Source organism: Galeopterus variegatus, unplaced genomic scaffold (genome assembly GCF_000696425.1).
Source record: "Galeopterus variegatus unplaced genomic scaffold, G_variegatus-3.0.2 Scaffold292, whole genome shotgun sequence".
Classification (NCBI taxonomy): domain Eukaryota; kingdom Metazoa; phylum Chordata; class Mammalia; order Dermoptera; family Cynocephalidae; genus Galeopterus; species Galeopterus variegatus.
Genome location: NW_007726403.1, coordinates 418,473 through 436,736, shown reverse-complemented (window position 1 = coordinate 436,736; position 18,264 = coordinate 418,473).

Here is an 18,264-nt window from a genome sequence, read left to right as displayed (position 1 = left end):
ACCTGGTTGCTCTATGGATGTTCTCTATAAATCTTCCACAGTTTCACACCTGAAGAATTTCTTACCTTAACATTGGTAAAAACACGTAATCGTGCCTGGCACAACGTAAGCTCTCGATGAATGTCAGTTTCCTTTCTTCCCCCGTTTTCTCTGTAAAGAATGAACATGCTGAGATAGCGCCCTAGGTGTGGTGGCTCCGGTCCTGGTTTGTAATGTCCAGGACAAAACAGTAGCATAACATGAAAAGTGGCTTTCGTTACTATTTCCATTTATTAGAGACTTTGTCTAACGAATGCATAAACATGCTCCTTACTTGTTCTCCACGGGTTCTGTTGCTGCGTGATCTACACAGTCTCGAGTTCAGGAACGTGGAGAAGACAGGAAGGTAAAGTTAAGTTTCCACATAAGTGAGTCTACGGAAGTAATTTTCTCCTTACAACCTAGCTCTTTGTATTTTTTCTGTCTCCTCTCAGGCAAGTTTTTAATTTAAAATTATATAGTTTATTCCTAATCATCCTTCTGACCTAAGCCAAAGTGTCATTTGCTGACTCTCCTCGTCCCGTCAGCCCTCCCCTGTGCTCACAGGCTGCAGAGCACTGGTCACGGTGGCCGTGTGAGCCATGTGAGTTGGAGATCACCCGACTGATGTCCTTCCAGCAGGTGCAGCCCCCTCGGGGGACCATCTCCTTTTGCTTATCCTCCGATCCTGGTGCACAGCCACAGGCTCTGGCTGCTAATATGTAACAAGTGCTTGTTGAAAGAATGTGGAATAAATGAACCCACTCCTTGTTTGTCAGCCACTGAGAGCCTCCTGTAGGACAGCCAGCAGCCGTTGGTCCCTTCCAATGTGTGACCTCCAATCTGCTGTGCATGAGAAACTAAATAACTTGTTAGAATCATCCATAAAGTGAAGGATCGCGTGAAGATCTGGGGGGCCTTCCTCCACGTGAAGTGGATGAGTTTTGGCGGCAGGGTTTGATCAAACAACAACACTGATCTGCTCTCCATGCCCGGATCATTGCATCGTTGCATGCAAAAGCTGCATGTCAGTGAATGTCACAGGATTGGGGATTGTTTTTCCCAGTAGCGGGGTTGGATTTGCACTGGGCCGTCCACACCTCCTGCCTCTCTGACCCGGTGCCCAGCACCCCAGGCTCATTCAGTGAACATCATAGAGCCGTCAGCTGGACCCTTCTGCCTGCTTTCCCTTTTCATATGCACATTTATGCCTTGGAATCTCCATCTTCTCAAGGAGAAATGCAGCTGGCTTTGACATGTGATGTCTTTTGCTGCCTTTCAAATTCTGTCTCATTTGCCATCAACCGCGTTCAGACCCATCCTAATTTTCTTTCATGCCCAGGGGCCTACTGGCCCATGCCAATTTGCACAGTTGGCATCCCCCTCTCCTCTGGTTCCACGTCAATCACTTCAGCTGCAAAGACCCAACTAGGGCCGGGTGAGTATGAACAGCAACGTGACACGATCCCCATGAGTCAGTTTCCGTCCTAATGAACTGCGTCCTCTGGCCTGGCCCTTGCCAGCCTCGAGAGGTGTGCGAGTCTGCATTTAATCGATACACACCCCACCCCCCCAGCCAACTCACTGGGCCAGTTCGACTTGCAGGCTCCCATCTCATCACATGCCGCTCTTCATGTCTCCCTCAAACATCCGGCCAGCTGCAGACGCCATCTGAAGAAAGGTCAGCATGCCAGCAAATCACTTGAAAGACCATTTTGAAGTTTCACGTATCCAAAAGGAAGGAGACTCTGCACCTCACGATATCTTACCAAGATGAGAAACAGGCTTTGAGGCACATGGAAAGCCTTTTCCCAAGGTTTCTTGTAAGTGAAATCATTGTGTTTCATAAGATTCACAGATAGGTGTTTGTAATTATTCAATCATTCATTTAAAAACATTGGAAGAATGTTACTGAGCACTTACTGTGTGCCCAAAATTACGCTGTGCATTGGAGGCCCCTGGTGTGCAAAATAGGTTTCTGCCCCAACAGGAGCCATCGAAATCCACCAGCTCACCAGGGAGATCTAATCTATGCCTCTGGGGACTCAAAGCTCTATTGGGACACTGTTTCTGTTTCATCTTAGTTACCCCAATCCTTCCCCATAAGAGGTATTCACAAGATATTTATGAAGGAAGAAAGGAAAGAATAAAAGGAAGGAAGGGAGGGAAGTTGGTTGTCAAACGCTGAGGTACAAGGCATTATAAAACCAATTTTTAACTTAAAAGAGCTTATGGTTTTAAATGCAGCACCTGAATCAGCACTTGGTTGTCAGTTAAGAACATCAGACACCGCAGTCTGAGGCCCTCAGCTCACCCTGAAGCGAGGAGGAGGCAGCAGGGGGCAACTTCCCTTCTGCATCACAGCAGCTCCTGCTTCTAACGGGAGGGCCAAGTCCACCCGCCTGGGGCCAGGTTCTCTGGGGATCCAGGGGTCTTCACCGATGTTATGCGTTAAACTGTGTCTTTCCCTGAAAGAAGACATGTTCAAGTCCTAACTCCCAACATCTCAGAATGGGGCCTTATTTGGAAATAGGGTCTTTGCAAATTGGACCAAGTTGAGATGAATTCATTAGGGTGGGCCCTAATCCAATGCAACTGGCGTCCTTAATGAAAAGGGGAAACGAGGACAAACACACACAGATGACAGACGATGTGAAGAGACGTGGGGAGAAGGCCGCAGGAAGACAGGGGCCTTGGCGATGTGAGCCACTCCTCGCCTCAGGCCGCCAGAGCTTCAGGGAGGCCTGTGACCCACCCTTCCGTGGTGCCTTCACCTCGGACTCCTGCCTCCAGGGCCGTGAGACAGAAGTGTCTGTTGTCTCCAGCCCTGCAGTCTGTGGAGCTTTGTTACAGCAGCCCCAGGAGACCAGTCATGTACCCCTACGTGCAACCTCACTTGAAGACAGTGCATGTTGAGGAGGCATCACATCGCTTGGATTTCAAGTGACAAACAACAAGCAAGGGCAGCTCCGACACCCACTCATCTGAAGGAGCTTGGGGACAACCACAGATTCTGAGTCAGCTGTCTGCAGGAGCCTCAAAAAAGGCAGCACGCACCCCAACTTACCTAGAAGCAGCGCGTGCGGTGGACCCGCAGCTCAGCAGGCACACCCACCCTGCTGGGAGCACTTGGGGGCAGGCCCGGGGTCAGGAGAGGCAAGAATGTCACCTTGGGAATGGAGGTCCCTGCCAGCCACACTGCCTCCTCATCGTCACCGGGAAAAAGCTCACACGACACCCCACACGTTCTGTGTCAGGCAGGAAGAAAGATGCAAAACATTCCGGGACTGTTTCTATAAGAAATGGTTAAAGTGGAAGAATTCTACTACTTGGAGCGAATGCTGCCGTTTTGGGGAAATCTGCTGATGGGGACCCGCGTCCCTCCGCAGCAGGCTGACACAGTTGGCGTGTTGCTCTCCGAGGAGGATAGGTGGGAGCCTGGGTGCAGCGCAATGCACATCGACACTGAGGCCCCACGAGACTGTCCTGAGAAAACCAGGAAAAGTTTGCTAGTCTTTGTGTAAACATCACTGGCTCAGATTAAAATCAGCACTAACCAGGCAGGATTTCAACACCCAGTGTCAAATCCTCCTGCTGAGAAGATCAGCTAATCTCCTTTCTATAGCAGGCCTTAGGGCAGCCGACTCAAGAAAACAAACAAAATAGTAAGTGCTGGAAGCCAGGGGCCCTTCCCCTTCCCCGCCCCACTCCGAGGGACCTCCACGCCAGACTCAAGCCCCAGACTCAAGCCGGGTTTGGCAGCCAAATCCTCTGGCCGAAGCTCTTCCTTCTCAGGGGACCCAATGGTGGACAGCAATGGCTGGAAGGCTCTTTCCTTACTTGGGATACGATCGCATCAGTGCTGGGTCCACGTCCACCTCTCCCCCACCTCCTCTGCCCCACCTTGCCTGCCCCTGCTCGGTGCACAGTGCCTGGGCCTTTCCTCCTGCTGGTGAGCCCAGCACTGACCCCCGGGCAGCCCGTGCACTGGTGCACACAGCCTATTGTGATTTTTCAGTAGAGAGGGGCTATTCTGTTGTGCCCTCCTTGTGACCACCGCGTGCCCCAGTTCACATCATTAGACCTCTGCCGTAGGACTTCCTGCCTGTCCCAGCAGCCTGTGCCCTTCTGGAGCAGTGCCCTGTGCTTCTGCCCTGACCTTCCTGATGACAGACAGCCTGTGGCTGCTGGAAGGCTCAGACACTTCCCACCACCCTCCAGGGTTCTGAGGACTTCTCCCCGCAGAGTGTCCAGCCCTGGGCACAGGCCTGTGAAGTCTGCTCCCTCTGCTTGAAGATGTCTGTCAAAGAACAAAATTACAACAAATTTAGTTAAAGACCTCAGTTGGCTTTTGCAATTCTATAATCAGGCAGCACATTATTCCATAAAACAGAATAAGTGTCCCAATGAGCCCAGCAGAGGGGGTTGACTTTATAGACAGAAGAGGCTGAAGAAAGCAGAAACAAAGAACAAAAAGCAGATTGGTTGTTTCAAAGCTACTTTCCTTGTAAGGCAGGGTCAGGGAGGCAGAGCGGTAGGAAAATAACTGACCAGTTAACATCAGGCTACTGCAGGCTCTTTTGTGTAAGGATTAAAGCAGAGGGACCTTCATCATCATCCCTGCTGAAGATTAAAACTGGCCTGTTTGGGAAATTGACTGTTTTCTCTTTCTCCTGACTTCTGCAAAGGTCAGACCACAGCCTAGGTGACGTGGAACCGAGCAGGGACGACTCCATTTTGGTTTTTATTCTCGTCTTTGGGGCCTAGTGCAGGAACTTAGTCCAAAATGATGGCCTCCAATCTTTTTTTTTTGGCACTGGCCAGTATGGATCCAATCATTTTTATTTAACACGTCCTAGTTCCGGACTCTGCCTGCTTTGCCCAGCTGACTTCTTCCCTGTCTGCAGCTGAGGAGGTGTCTCCAGTGCCTCTGCCACCCTCAGGGCAGGTCCTGCAGTGGAGACAGGAAAGGGCAGACTGGGACATCCGTCCTAAGACCAGGCTCAAGTCAGGCCTCCACACCTTCACAGCCACGCAACCTTGGACTGATGACTTCTCAGTGTCCCACTTTGTTTATCTGTAAAACGGGGATGGGGATGACGATAGTACCTGCCTCGTGGGGTTGTGATTGCCTGATAAGAGAATGAGCTCCATGAATGCTAGCTATTGTCATCGTCCTCATTGTCATCGTTGTCATCATCAACGTCATCATCATCATTGTCATCATTGTGGTCTTTTCACTTGACCCGCCCTGCTCTGCTTTGCTTCTATTTCATCCACAGTAGAGTCCACCAGGAGAATTTAGATAAATATTTTTAGATAAATATTTTAGATAAATAGGGTCCTACAAATACTTGTAGGACCCTATTTCTGATTTCTGGGATTACAACCCTGAAGCATAAGGGCACAGGGCGGGTACTTGGAGAAGTGAAAATCACAATCCTTCTTAAGATGGAGAAACGAACTGAGCCTCAGTATTCCTGAGCGTGCATTTATTTTTAACTAGTTAACGAACCAGCCATCATCTATCTCCCTAACTACCTATTTCTACTGTTCAAATACTTAACCTTATTTTATTTTAACTGCAATAATAATAGGCTTTTTCCTGAAAAATGCAAAATAATATCAAAATGGATAATGTAAAAATTGGAATTCTCTCCTACTTGCCTGGGGTAAATGCCATTTACAATGTAGTGTGTATTCTTTCAAGTCTTTTTCAACACAGATTTTAAAAATCAGAATAATGGATACTCTATAACGGTAGAAAAAAATTGAAAACTATGCATTTTTTTTATTGTGGTTAAAAAAAAAAAAGAACACCTGTCGTAAACTTTATTATCTTAGCCATTTTCAAGCATACAGTTCAGTAGTATTAAGTAATTTTGCATTGTTGTAAAGCAGATCTCCAGAACTTTCATCTTGCAGATCTAAAATTCTGTACCCATTAAACCACATCTCACCTTTGCCCTTGTTCCCTAACCCCTAGTAACCACCATTCTATTTTCTACATCAATGAATTTGTCTCATTTAGATACCACGTGTCATCATACAGTGTTTGTGGCTGGCTCACTTCACTTAGCGTGTCATCCTCAATGTTCATCCATGTTGTAGTATGTGTCAGAATCTCCTTCCTTTTTAAGGGTGCATAGTATGGTCGGCCCTCCACGTCTGTGGGTGCCACATCAGTGGATTCAACCAACCGTGGACCAAAAATATTTTTTAAAAAAATTGTGTCTGTACTGAACATATATAGATTTTTTTTCTTGTTATTATTCCCTAAACAATACAGTATAACAACTATTTACATAGCATTTACATTGTATTAGGCATTATAAGTAATCTAGAGATGATTTAAAGTATACAGGAGGATATGCTTCCCATATAAATCCTGTAGTATTTGGCAGTAAAATGGTAAATACTCCACCATTTATCAGGGACCTGAGCATTCACAGATTTTGGTATCCGCGGGAGGTCCTGGAACCAATCCCCCGTGGATACCGAGTGACAACTGTCTTCCGCTGTATGTACCACATTTTATTCATCCATTCATCTGTTGATGGAATTTGAGTAGTTTACACCTCTTGGCTACTGTGAATAATGCTGTATGAACACGGGTGTGCAAACCTCTTTGAGACCATGCTTGATTTGAGATCAATTCTTTTGGGTATATACCCAGAAGTGGAATTGTTGGATCATATGGTAGTTCTATTTTGTTTTTGGAGGAACCGCCATACTGTTTTCTATAGCGGTTGCTCCAATATACATTCCCACCAACAGTGCATGAGGGTTCCAACTTCTCCACATTCTTGCCAGCACTTGCCTTCTGTTTTTTTGTGTGTTGTATTTTGTTGTTTTTTGTTTTATGGTAGCCATCCTAATAGGTGTGAAGTGAGATCTCATTGTGGTTTTGATTTGCATTTCTCTGATTGTAAGTGATGGGGAACATCGTTTCATATGCTTATTTTCCATTTGTATATCATCTTTGAAGAGGTGTTTACTCAAGTCCCTTGCCCATTTTTTTTGATTGGGTTGTTTAATTTTTTGTTGTTGAGTTGGAGGAGCTCTTTATATATTCTGGTCATTAACCCCTTACCAGATACATGATTTCCTCCCATTCTGTGGGTTGTCTTTTCACTCTGCTGATTGTGTCCTTTGATGCATAAAAGCTTTTAAGTTGAGTAGAGTCCCATTTGTCTATTTTTGGTTTTTTGCCTTGCTTTTGGTGTTATATTTAAGAAATTATTGCCAAATCCAGTGTCATGAAGATTTCTCGTATTTTTCCTTCTAGGAATTTTATAGTTTTGGGTCTTATATTTAAGTCTTTAACCCATTTTGAGTGTTTTTTTGTATATGGTGTAACCTTGGGTCCAAATTCATTTTTTTGGATGTGGATTTCTGGTTTTCCCAACACCATTTGTTAAAAAAACTGTCCTTTTCCCATTGAGTGGTCTTAGTGCCCTTGTCAAAGATCATTTTAGAGTTTATTTGTGAGCCCTCTGTTCTATTCCATTGATATATATGTCTGTTTTTATGCTAGTACTACACCGTTTTGATTACTGTATCTTTGTAATGAGTTTTGAAGTCAGGAAGTGCAAGTGCTTCAACTTAGTTGTTCTTTTTCAAAATTATTTTAGCTTATTGGGATCCCTTGAGATTCCATATGAATTTTAGGATGACTTTTAATTTCTGCAAAAAAAAAATGCCATTGGGATTTTGATAGGCTTTATGATAAATCTATAGATTGCTTTGCACAGTATTGACATCTTTAAAATATTAAGTCTTTCAGTCCATGAACATAGGATGTTGAAAACCATGCTTTTCATTTGAAAATATATCTTTTCATGTCAACCATACAGATTCATTCATCCATTTACTCAGTGAGCATTTATTAAGTGCCTACTATGTTCCAAGAACTGTTCTAGGTGCTTGAGATACATTGGTGAGCAAAACTAACATCCCTACCTTCTTGAAGCTTCTTTTCTAGCAGAAGGAAACAGACATTAAACCCTAGAAGAAAAAGTAAATAAATGATATAAGTGCTGTGTAAGAAGAAGAAAAAGTAAAGCAAAGCAGGGAGAATTAGGAGGGGGTAGAAAGACGGTTGTCCACTGTAATAAACAACGTTAAGGTGAACACACCTGCCCATGCATCCTGTGAACTTGCCTGAGTGTTTCTACTGCAAGGGCTCTAGGAGGAACGTTTCTGAATTTATAGCATATGCATAACTAATTTTTTAACAGATACTGTGAAATTTCCCTTCAGATATGTTGTACCTATTTGCGCTCCCACAGCTATTAGAGTCTTACGCCCTTGCCAACACTGAACAGATTTACCTTTAAAATGTTTGCCAATCTACAGGTGAAACGGCTTCTGATTTTTATCTTCCATTTCTCTGGTCACTAGAAAGACTGAGAATCTTTTTATATGTTTATTAACCACTTGTCTGTCTATTATGAATTTTCTGATTGGCTCCTTAGGCCGTTTTTCTACAAGGCTGTTTATTCTTTAATTGCTACTGCTTGTAACTTCTAGGGCCTATTTGTACAGTAGGGATGTTAACTCTTTGTCTTTTATGTATAGAGTGGCCATGCATCCTGGTGTGCCTAGACGGTCCTGGTTTATGCCTGTGATCTTGGTGTAACTACTAATTGCTCCTCCTTCACTCTCAAAAGTGTCTGTGTTGGAGCGACGCCCAATATCTAATGTCACACCCTGGTTATGTATGCATGCCTCTCTCTTCCTGTATGCATCTGAGTTTCTTTTACTCACAAAGTCCAGGTACAAAGATAATACAGAATAGACTGTCTAGAAGTTGTGAAGCTGTCTCTGGAGGTGAACATTTCAATTCCTCTTTGGAGCAGACTGTTCTTAGTTTTTTGTTTTTTTTTAAAATGCCGTGATAGATCTTTCAACTATATAAATACAATCATTATTACATTACTTAGCATAGACAATCAACATGTGTTTGCTGAATCAATGAACAAATGATGAGGAATCGGCAATAAGGATGCTTCTGTTGGATTAAGTTTTTAGTTGAAGGTGAAATATACCAAAGAAAAATTACATTTGAGCCAAGAATTTAGAATTAAGCAGAAAAAAGTGCCACCTAATCTCACCTACCTTTCTCCTAAGGTTCTGAAGACCAGTGTATTATTTCATGCATCACAGAATCTCAGCTACATACTCTGTTATATACAATCAACAGTCTCAGAAAAAGCCAAGAAAAAGCCACTGAGCAAATGCAAAGGTCTCTGAGTGGGTGGCCAGGGCATCCCCACCAGTGCCGAAGGCACTGACGATAGAAGTCTTACCTAAAGCCACAGATGGCTCCATGTGACTGCTAAGGAGGCCGTCACGGAGGCTAGAGCTGCCAGGGCATTCTGCACAATACCGAGGAGGACAGTAGTCACAACCACAGCTATCGTTTACTGGGGACTTGACTTGTGTCAGGCACTGTTTTGACATTGTCTGTATTATCTCATTTAATTCTCATAACAACCTTATGAAGTAGGGGTTATTCCTATTTTAAGACAAGGAAACAGGGCACAGAGAGGTTATGTAACTTGCCAAGGTCACCAAATGGCAGATCTGGGATCGAATTCAGGCAGTCCGAGTCTAAACTCAGGTCAGGAGAAAGAGCAGTTCCTCACCTACAACAGATTTGCAACATAGACAAAAATTCGGGGGACTCTATGAGCAAAGAGGTCAGAGTGCCTGGGTTAAAAGCCACAGAGGACTCATAAGGACCGAATTGTGTCCCCCCAGTTTTATGTGTTAGAAGCTTAATCCCCACAGTAACTACTGAGGGTGGGAAATCCTATTATGGTAGTTGAAAGGTGGGGCCTTGAAGAGGTGATTAAGGTGATGGTTTAATGATGGTCGTGGGCGTGGTTCTGGGGGCTTTAAAAGGAGAGAACATGAATGTTTCTCCCTTTCTCTGCTCCACTATTTTCTGCCATGTGAGACCCCTGCATTGCTGTAAAGCCAGCACCAAAAAAGACCCTCACCACACATGTTCCCTGGACTTTGGATTTCCCAGCCTCTGAAACTATAAGCAACAATTTCATTTTCTTACAAATAACCCAGTTCCAAGCATTTTGTTGTAAGCAACAGAAACGGACTAATACAAGGACTGACTCATTCCAATTTGGTGGAAATCCCTCTAGGACTGTACTTTCTCTCGGTCATCTTAAATTTAAAAACAGCCTTTGAGAACCTAGACTTCCCAAGTAAAGGGATCCCTGTGCCCTGGACCTCAGGGAGCAACAATAAAGATTTAATGCCCAGCTGACTTCCCAACACCTACATTAATGGAGGAAAGACACGTGGGAAGCTAGAACAGCCACACGCCGGTCACCTGCGCTGGATCTGGGACAACACTCAGAGCGTGCCTTCTGACCAAAGCCCAGGTACTTTTCCAGATTCTTGACTGCTGTCAGTGAATCGAAATCGACTCCATAATCCTTGATTCACTGAAAATTATATCCAGGGCTGTTTTGGGTCAAAGATGCATTATCGCAAGATGAGTTCTGTCCTTGCTTTGAAAACCTTGAAGCTCAAGTTCCCGAGAACAGAAGTGGGGATGAATATGTTGAAGAGGCAGAACTGGAACTGGATGATGGCTGGGCTTTAATGACACAATCCTAAACCACCACGGAGCCACTCTCTCCACGGGTCACCAGCACCAGGCTTCTAGTCTGCTGGGGAGCCAGTTAGCTTGGCTCAAGCTCAGGCCCATAGACTGTTAGACCCAAATCTAAGCAACCCCCTCCACGCTCTTAGGAAATAAATTTAAGATCATGCTCTATTGAGGATAATCTTCAAAGTAAAGATCATAGAGTTATTTAGATTCTCTTCGTCTGTTCCTGCTGCTATAACAAAATAACAGAAACTGGGTAATTTACAAATAACAGAAATTTATTTCTCACAGTTCTAGAGGCTGGGAAGTCTGAAATCAAAGCACTGGTGGGCTCAGTGTCTGGAGAGGGCCCACCCTCTGCTTCCAAGATGCCACCTTGAACACTGCATCTCAAATGACAGAAGGGCAAAAGGCATAAACTCTGTGTGACGCCTTTCTTATAATCCCATTCCTGAGCCCTCAGGACTTAGTCACCTTCTCAAGGCCCCACCTCTTTCACACCATCACACTGGTGATTGTGTTTGAACACAGGAATTTGGGGTACACATTCAGACCGTAGCATAGATCTTACTAGTTACTTGGTTAAACCTGTCAAACACAGGCAGCTTACAAGAGGCCACCTGGGGCATTTTCTGAGGAATATTTCCGCCTGCTCTTGTCTACACCCACCCACTTCCGTCCTGCTTTTGGTGGTGGGTGCAGGAACATAATGACAAGCATGAAGAGAGGGTTAGGAAGACTCAACTCTCAGGCATTTCAATCATGCCCGGCCCTCAAAGAACTGCCTCATGAGAAACCCTCTTTCTGTCTTGTGTGTTTGGAGTCAAGAGATCATTAAACATCTGGAAGTTGCTGTGGGGAGAAGAGGAGACCTGGTCAGGAATCATGTCTTCCTAGGGGTACCAGCCATCCCCGGTGGGGCCTGCGCTCGGCCTACCTGAGAGAGCTGCGGCCCTGACGTGCAGGGCTCTGGCTCCTTTCAGAAGAGGCGGAGTATTTCCTGTCATGACCGGGGACCCATGATAGCAGGTACACACTGGCCACAGGAGTGCAGGGGTTGCAAACATCACAAAAGAAGGTGGGAAGCATGCACATTTAATGTTTTTAAAAGAATGTTTATATTTCAATGAATAATTCATGCTTGCTATTTCTGGAGTCTTTATCACATATAGTTATGTACCTACAGAATTAAATATTTTATTTCTGAGCTACTGGGTAGAGTGCGTGTCCAAGGTTTCTTCCTCCCCCATGTAACTGGACAGAAAGCTACAAGTGACCCAGGTCACCACAAGCAGGGGGCAGCCTCCTGGCTGACATGAGGGGGAAGTGGTCTCACTGTGGTGGGCACAGTGACAGGGGGCTCTTGAAGACAGGCAATAACAAAAAACACCCTGTACTCGTGAGGGTAGTTAATTGTGAGACACACCCCAGATGCTGCTCTCCCCCCTGACCTTTGACCCTTTCCCTGCCCCCAAATCCCCTCCTAAGGCCCTCATCCCATACCTGCCCTAACCATGACCCCACCCTCACCCCGCTCTGACCTCTGACCAGACCCAGACCCTGACCACCTCCCAGCCCTGCCTCCCAATCATACCCTCCCTGCCCCCCCTCAGCCCCACCTCTTGTCTCCCTGGGTACAGAGCTCATAGGTCCCGGTCCTTTGCCCTGGATGGACGGGATGGGGCCAGCGTCCTGAGGAGTCACTGAATGCACAGGCCTCAGCCTCCTTCAGGTCCTTTCCCAGAGGCAGCATGGGCACCGCTGCCCAGGCCCAGGGGAGCAGCCCACTCCCAAGCCTGCGTCTGGGTCAGAGCTGGGTCTGGCCGGGGTGCTTGTTCTCCCAGGCACCTCCAGCACCTGTGCAGGTGTGTGGGCCTCAGCCATGTCACAGCACCATGGATGGCAGTGCGCCCGTGACAATGATGAACGCATCGTCGAACACGGGCTCTCAAGGTTTCTAGAGTGTTCGTCTGGCAAAGTCCAGAATTAACTTTGTTTCAGTGTCCTTGCCGTTGGTTGGCTTATACTTTAAATGAAGTATTCTAATGTTTTCTTGAGACAAGGAGAAAACACACACGCTGTGTTCTTCCTCTGCTTTCACACAAGAAGCATCGCAGAAGACCGACTTCTGTGACCAGATACGTGTGGGGACTTCTTCCCACTGGCGAGCAAGCCGTCAGGTCTGCAGCGGACACCAGCGGGTGCCCTCCAGTTCGACTCCGACACTATCCACCTGGAGATCACGTCAGAGCCCGCAGGCTGAGGGCTCAGTCCCCACGACTGACCTCCCACTTCCCGCTTCTGATGTTAATCACAAGCTCCAGGTTGTTTGTCTGCACTTCTGACCCACTGGCTGTAAATTGAGGTTCCCATGACACCCTCCTTGGGTTCGACTCATTTGCTGAGCAGCTCACAGAGCTCAGGCAAACACTTATGTTTACCCATTTATTATAAAGGATGGCACAGAGGATACAGACGATGAGGTGCGTAGAGCGAGGGGCGGGAGAGGCGCGCCACCCTCCGGGAACCTCCACGTGTTCCGCTCTCCAGAGGTTCTTCAAACCCAGGCCTCCGGGGTTTTGATGGAGGCTTCATTACGCAGGCATGATTGATGACACCTCTGGCCACTGGTGACCAGCTCAACCTTCACTCCTCACCCTCCCCAGAGGTTGGGAGGAGGGACTGCCCTGGTGCTTCCCTGACCAGCCCCCTCCTGAAGTTACCTAGGAGCCGCCAGCTGTCAATCAACCGATTTGTATATGCAGAGACACCACTTTGGAGAACTAAGGATTTTAGGAGTTGTGGAATGGGGACAAAGGCAAATATATGTTTCACGACATCACAGTCCTCATTATGGAAAGTGACTTTTTAAATATTTCAAAATTATTGTCATTAAAAATTTACAATTAGCTTTTAAAAAATTGATTTGCCATGTATGGTAACCACCCACCCCTCCCCCCCAAAAGATATCCACATCCTAATCTCTGGAAACTGTGAATGTTACCTTATATGTATATTTAAAAAAAAAAAAAAAAAAAAAGGCCTTTGCAGCTGATGTGATTATTCAGGATCTCCAGACCGAGCATTACCCTGGATTATCCGGGTGGGCCCTAAATGCAATCACATGGATCCTTGTAAGAGGGAGACAGAGGGAGATTTGAAAATTGGAGCAGTTCAGCCACAAACCCAGCAATGCCCGCAGCGACCAGAAGCTGGAAGAGGTGAGGACCAAGTTCTCCCTGGCAGCCTCCTGAGGAGTGAGGCCCTGCCAACACCTTGAACTCGGCTCTGCCAACACCTTGAACTCGGCTCTGCCATACTGTGAGGAGATAACTCCTGCTGTTTCAAGCCACCCAGTTTGTGGTCATTTGTTAGAGCAGCTGCAAGATACTAATACACCATGGTGACTACCATCCCCTCCAGAATACCAGAATGCTTGTCACCGACCAAGCACTCAGATCGGGGGTCAGAGCCAGTGGGGACAATCATAGATAGGGAGTACATTTGATTTATTCAAAACACTTGATTTGGGGTCTAATCTCCAACTCTTACTACTTTAGGACCCAGCAGGTAGTTTCTCAGAGATTAGTTTCTTGGTTTGTAAAATTGGGAGAACAAAAACTATTCACACTACTTACCACGAAGGCTGTTGTGAGAACCAGTTGAAGTAATGGATTTGAAATTGTTTCATAAACTGTAAAGCATTTGCAAATGTTGGTTGACACACGATCCGAGAAGGTAAGCCAAGTCTAAGGAGAATTCTATTTTCCCATGAGGTGACATTAAATTTAAAATATTACCATAATAGAGTTAAGCCTTTTTTCACATCTCTAACCTTTATAATTATAATCATTAATATCAGTAGCAGTAGCGTAGAAGCTAAAACTTTTTATCCCTAAGTAGCACCAAAAAGAAAAAGATTCCACAGTTCCGTGTAAAGATAACAGAAGCGCGTTGGAGAGCAATTTAGGCTCAATAAATAAACTTTTCTAGAAACCAAAAGTTCACAAATAAAAATGCACAGACTTCTTATTCTAAAACCACTGTATCTCTGCACCAGCCACAGCACTCACCAAAGTCTTAAGTGACCATTTTCAATAGCTACACCACTAATCTTAAATTTCTCTTGCTACAAATTAATTTTGCTGTATTGATGGTGTTTCAGGAACAGTCAAACCCTCACTAATCCAGATGTACAACTGACTCAATCATTGTACCATAATGAGCAAAGTTACCTCTGTGGAAAGTGCAGCAGTCCCCCTTTCTCCATGGGGGGGTGTGTTCCAGGACCCCCAGCTGATGCTTGAACAGTTCCGAACCCTACATACACTGTTTTTTCCTGTACATACATATCTATGATAAAGTTTAACAGATAAACTAGGCACAATAAGGGATTAACAACAATAACTAATAATAAAATAGAACAATTATATCCATGTACTATAATAAAAGTTATGTGAATGTGGTCTCTTTCTCTCTCTCTCAAAATATCTCGCTGTATTGTACTTACCTATTTTCAGACAGCAGCTGACCGCGGGGTAACTGAAGCCTCAGAAAGTGAAGCCACAGAGAACAGGGGACTACTACGTAGAGGCTGGGCTCACAGGTACATGCAAGCTTCTGCAATGTTTCAGTTCTCAGTAGAGAAATTGGCACACAGGGGTTTATTATACAACTGTGTTTTATAACTTACATGTTACGTATATTTTTATGGGTGAACATATTTTTAAATAATAATAAAAGGAACGAGAGAAAACAGAATTTCACGTCGAGCGCATTGCTGCAAGCTCAGTTAGTCCTGCAATTGCTCCCATCAAACGTTACCTTCTGTCTCCTGTTCTTCTGCCAGTTCAATTTATTTCCAGGATTCACTGGAGACTGAGATGGTTTGGGGGCATCCTTGCCATTACACTGTCATCTACCTTTCCCAGCGTGCACAGAGAACAGCAGGTGATGAATCTGGTTAGCCTGAGCTGCACCTCCCCCATTAACATTTCCCCAATTCCACCTGCACCTGGTGTTTTCATTAGGCTGGGAGCAGCCGCTCTAATGAGAGACCCAACGAAAATATGGGTCAAAGTACAAAGAGGATACTTCTAGCTCATGCGGCAGGCAGAGGTGAGTGCTCCCTGCGGGTGGGCAGTGCCACTCATGTGGCCACGCAGGGGCCAGTGGACGGAGCCTCCACTGTCTTGACCAGGTGGCTTCTGAGGCTACCCCAGTCAATGCCTCTCCTGCCAGTGGGAAGGCCACACATGGAATCCAAGGCAGGAGAGTTCCTCTTAGGCAAGTGACATGGAAATGCACATACGCTTTGTTATGGGCTGAGCAGTGTCCCCCAAAATTCACATGTTGAAGTCCTATCCCCCAGGACTTCAACTTGTGACTGTATTTGGAGATAGAGTTTTTGAAGAGGTAATTAAGTTAAAATGAGGTCATATGAGTGGGCTCTAAACCAACATGACTGTTGTCCTTACAGGAGAGGAGATTAGGAGCTGGCCAGGTAGCTTACTTGGTTACAGCGAGATGTTGGTAACACCAAGTTCAAGGGCTCAGATCCCCGCACCAGCCAGCCACCAAAACAAAACAAAACAACAACAAAAAAAGAGAGACTGGGACACAGACTCACACAGAGGGACAACCACGTGAAGACACAGCGAGAAGATGGCATCTACAAACCAAAGAGAGAAGCCTCAGAAGGAACCAACCCTGCTGCCACCTGGATCTGGGACTTTCAGCCTCCATTCTGGTGAGAAAATAGATTTCTGTTGTTTGAGCCTGTGGGAACCTCCCCCAGTTGCTGATGAATGTCTGTTTTCACAGAGAGGTATTTAGAACACATTGTAAAGTGAAAGCAGCCTCAGGCACGGGGGTGAGTGCAGGGGAGAAGCACAGAGGATGGGGACCAGGCTGTGACATGGGGGTCATCAGGGCAGACACTAGCAGTGGGAATGGAACTTAACCTGGGCCCATTTCCCACCCAGGGCTTCCTTGGTGGCATCCCGTGCATGACCCGCGCCAAGTCTTTTGGGTGATAGCCTGGCTGGAGGAGGAAGGGAATGGGCCGTTCCTGAGAGCAGTGGGCAGGGCACAGCAGAAGCAGGGTCTGAGAGAGAATAGAGGGTCTTCTGTGGAGATCTCACCTCTTACGTGCTGCCTCCAGATCCCAGCTGGCCTCAGGAAATCTCCCCTGGGCTGTCATCTGAACGTGAGGCTGTGGCTGCATCCTCCTCTGCAAAGCCCGGCTCTCGGCGCTCACAGCCCCCAGGCTGTTCCAGTCTGCACTGTTCCCTGACCATTGAATGGCAAAGCCCCTTCTCTGTGTGGTGTTTAAGTACCGATAGAGTTTGGATGTGTTGTCCCCACCACAACTCATGTGGAAATCTGATCCTCAGTGCGGCAGTGTTGGAAACTGATTGAGTCATGGGGGTGGATCCCTCATGAATGGATTAGTGCTCTCCTTAGGTGGGGGTCCTGAGTGAGTTCTCACTCTGTTAGTTCCCGTGAGAGCTGGTTGTTTAAAACCCTGGCACCTCCCCTCTCTCTTGCTTCCTCTAACCATGTGATCTGCTTGTACCCACAGCTGCCTGCTGCTTTCTGCCATGAGTAGAAGCAGCCTGAGGCCCGTGCCAGATTCAGCTGTCCCAGGATCATAAGCCAAATAAACCTCTGTTCTTTATAAATTACCCAATCTCAGGTATTTCTGTTATAGCAACACAAACGGACTAAGGCAAGTACTAATAGTGACCATTGGTTTAATATTCTGTTGGGATATAGTTCCCCATGGGTTTCCTGAGTGTCTGCACATCCCTAGAGCAGAGATGCTGACTGCCTTTGTCTCAGGATGTCTTGTCAAGGATGTTTGGAATATAATGTGTCCCCCTCCAAAGAAAAGATTCGGGTTCCCTAAGCTCAAGGTTCCTCTCCTGTAGCATAACCCACTGTGAGTGCCCGTGTCGTTCTGTGGGAATTGGGGCTTGGAGACCTTAGACCAAAAAAATTCTGGTCCTCTGTCTACTGCTATTGCTGTGAGTAATAAAGTGTCCTTTGTCTCTCACCCAGCAATCTCGTGTCTTCTGCCAGCATCCATGAAACTATGGCAAGCTAACTTGGCAGTTTACAAGTAGAGTACAATCTCAGACCCTTCACAGTTCTTGACACATTTTAGCATTTAAAAAAAAAACAACAGATAATACAAGCAAAAGTTACAATCTAATTAGAGGAGCGAGAGTCTCACATGGTTCCTAAACATGGAAGCTTGCCTTTGGCTACCTTCCTCTTTCTACCAATAACCCATCACAGTGCTGATCAAACAGCAGGTGCTCAATGAATGCTGGGACAGAGATGAGCTCTTGCTGCATGTTTCCAAAGCAGGAATGGTCAGACTCGAGCACCTGCTTTCAGCGGGTGCATCAGCCACTCTCCAGAGCCCTTCTGCTGCTCCAAGTCAACCACAGCCAGCCAGAGAACCAACATCGTGATGTCACACTGACGAGGAGGGTGATGTAGGTGGCCTTGCTTCCCAGTGAGGCGGGCACACATTACCCACATTGTCCCTGGAATTCTCAGTGCAACCCTGTAAGGTCGGTATCCTCTCCCCCACTTTG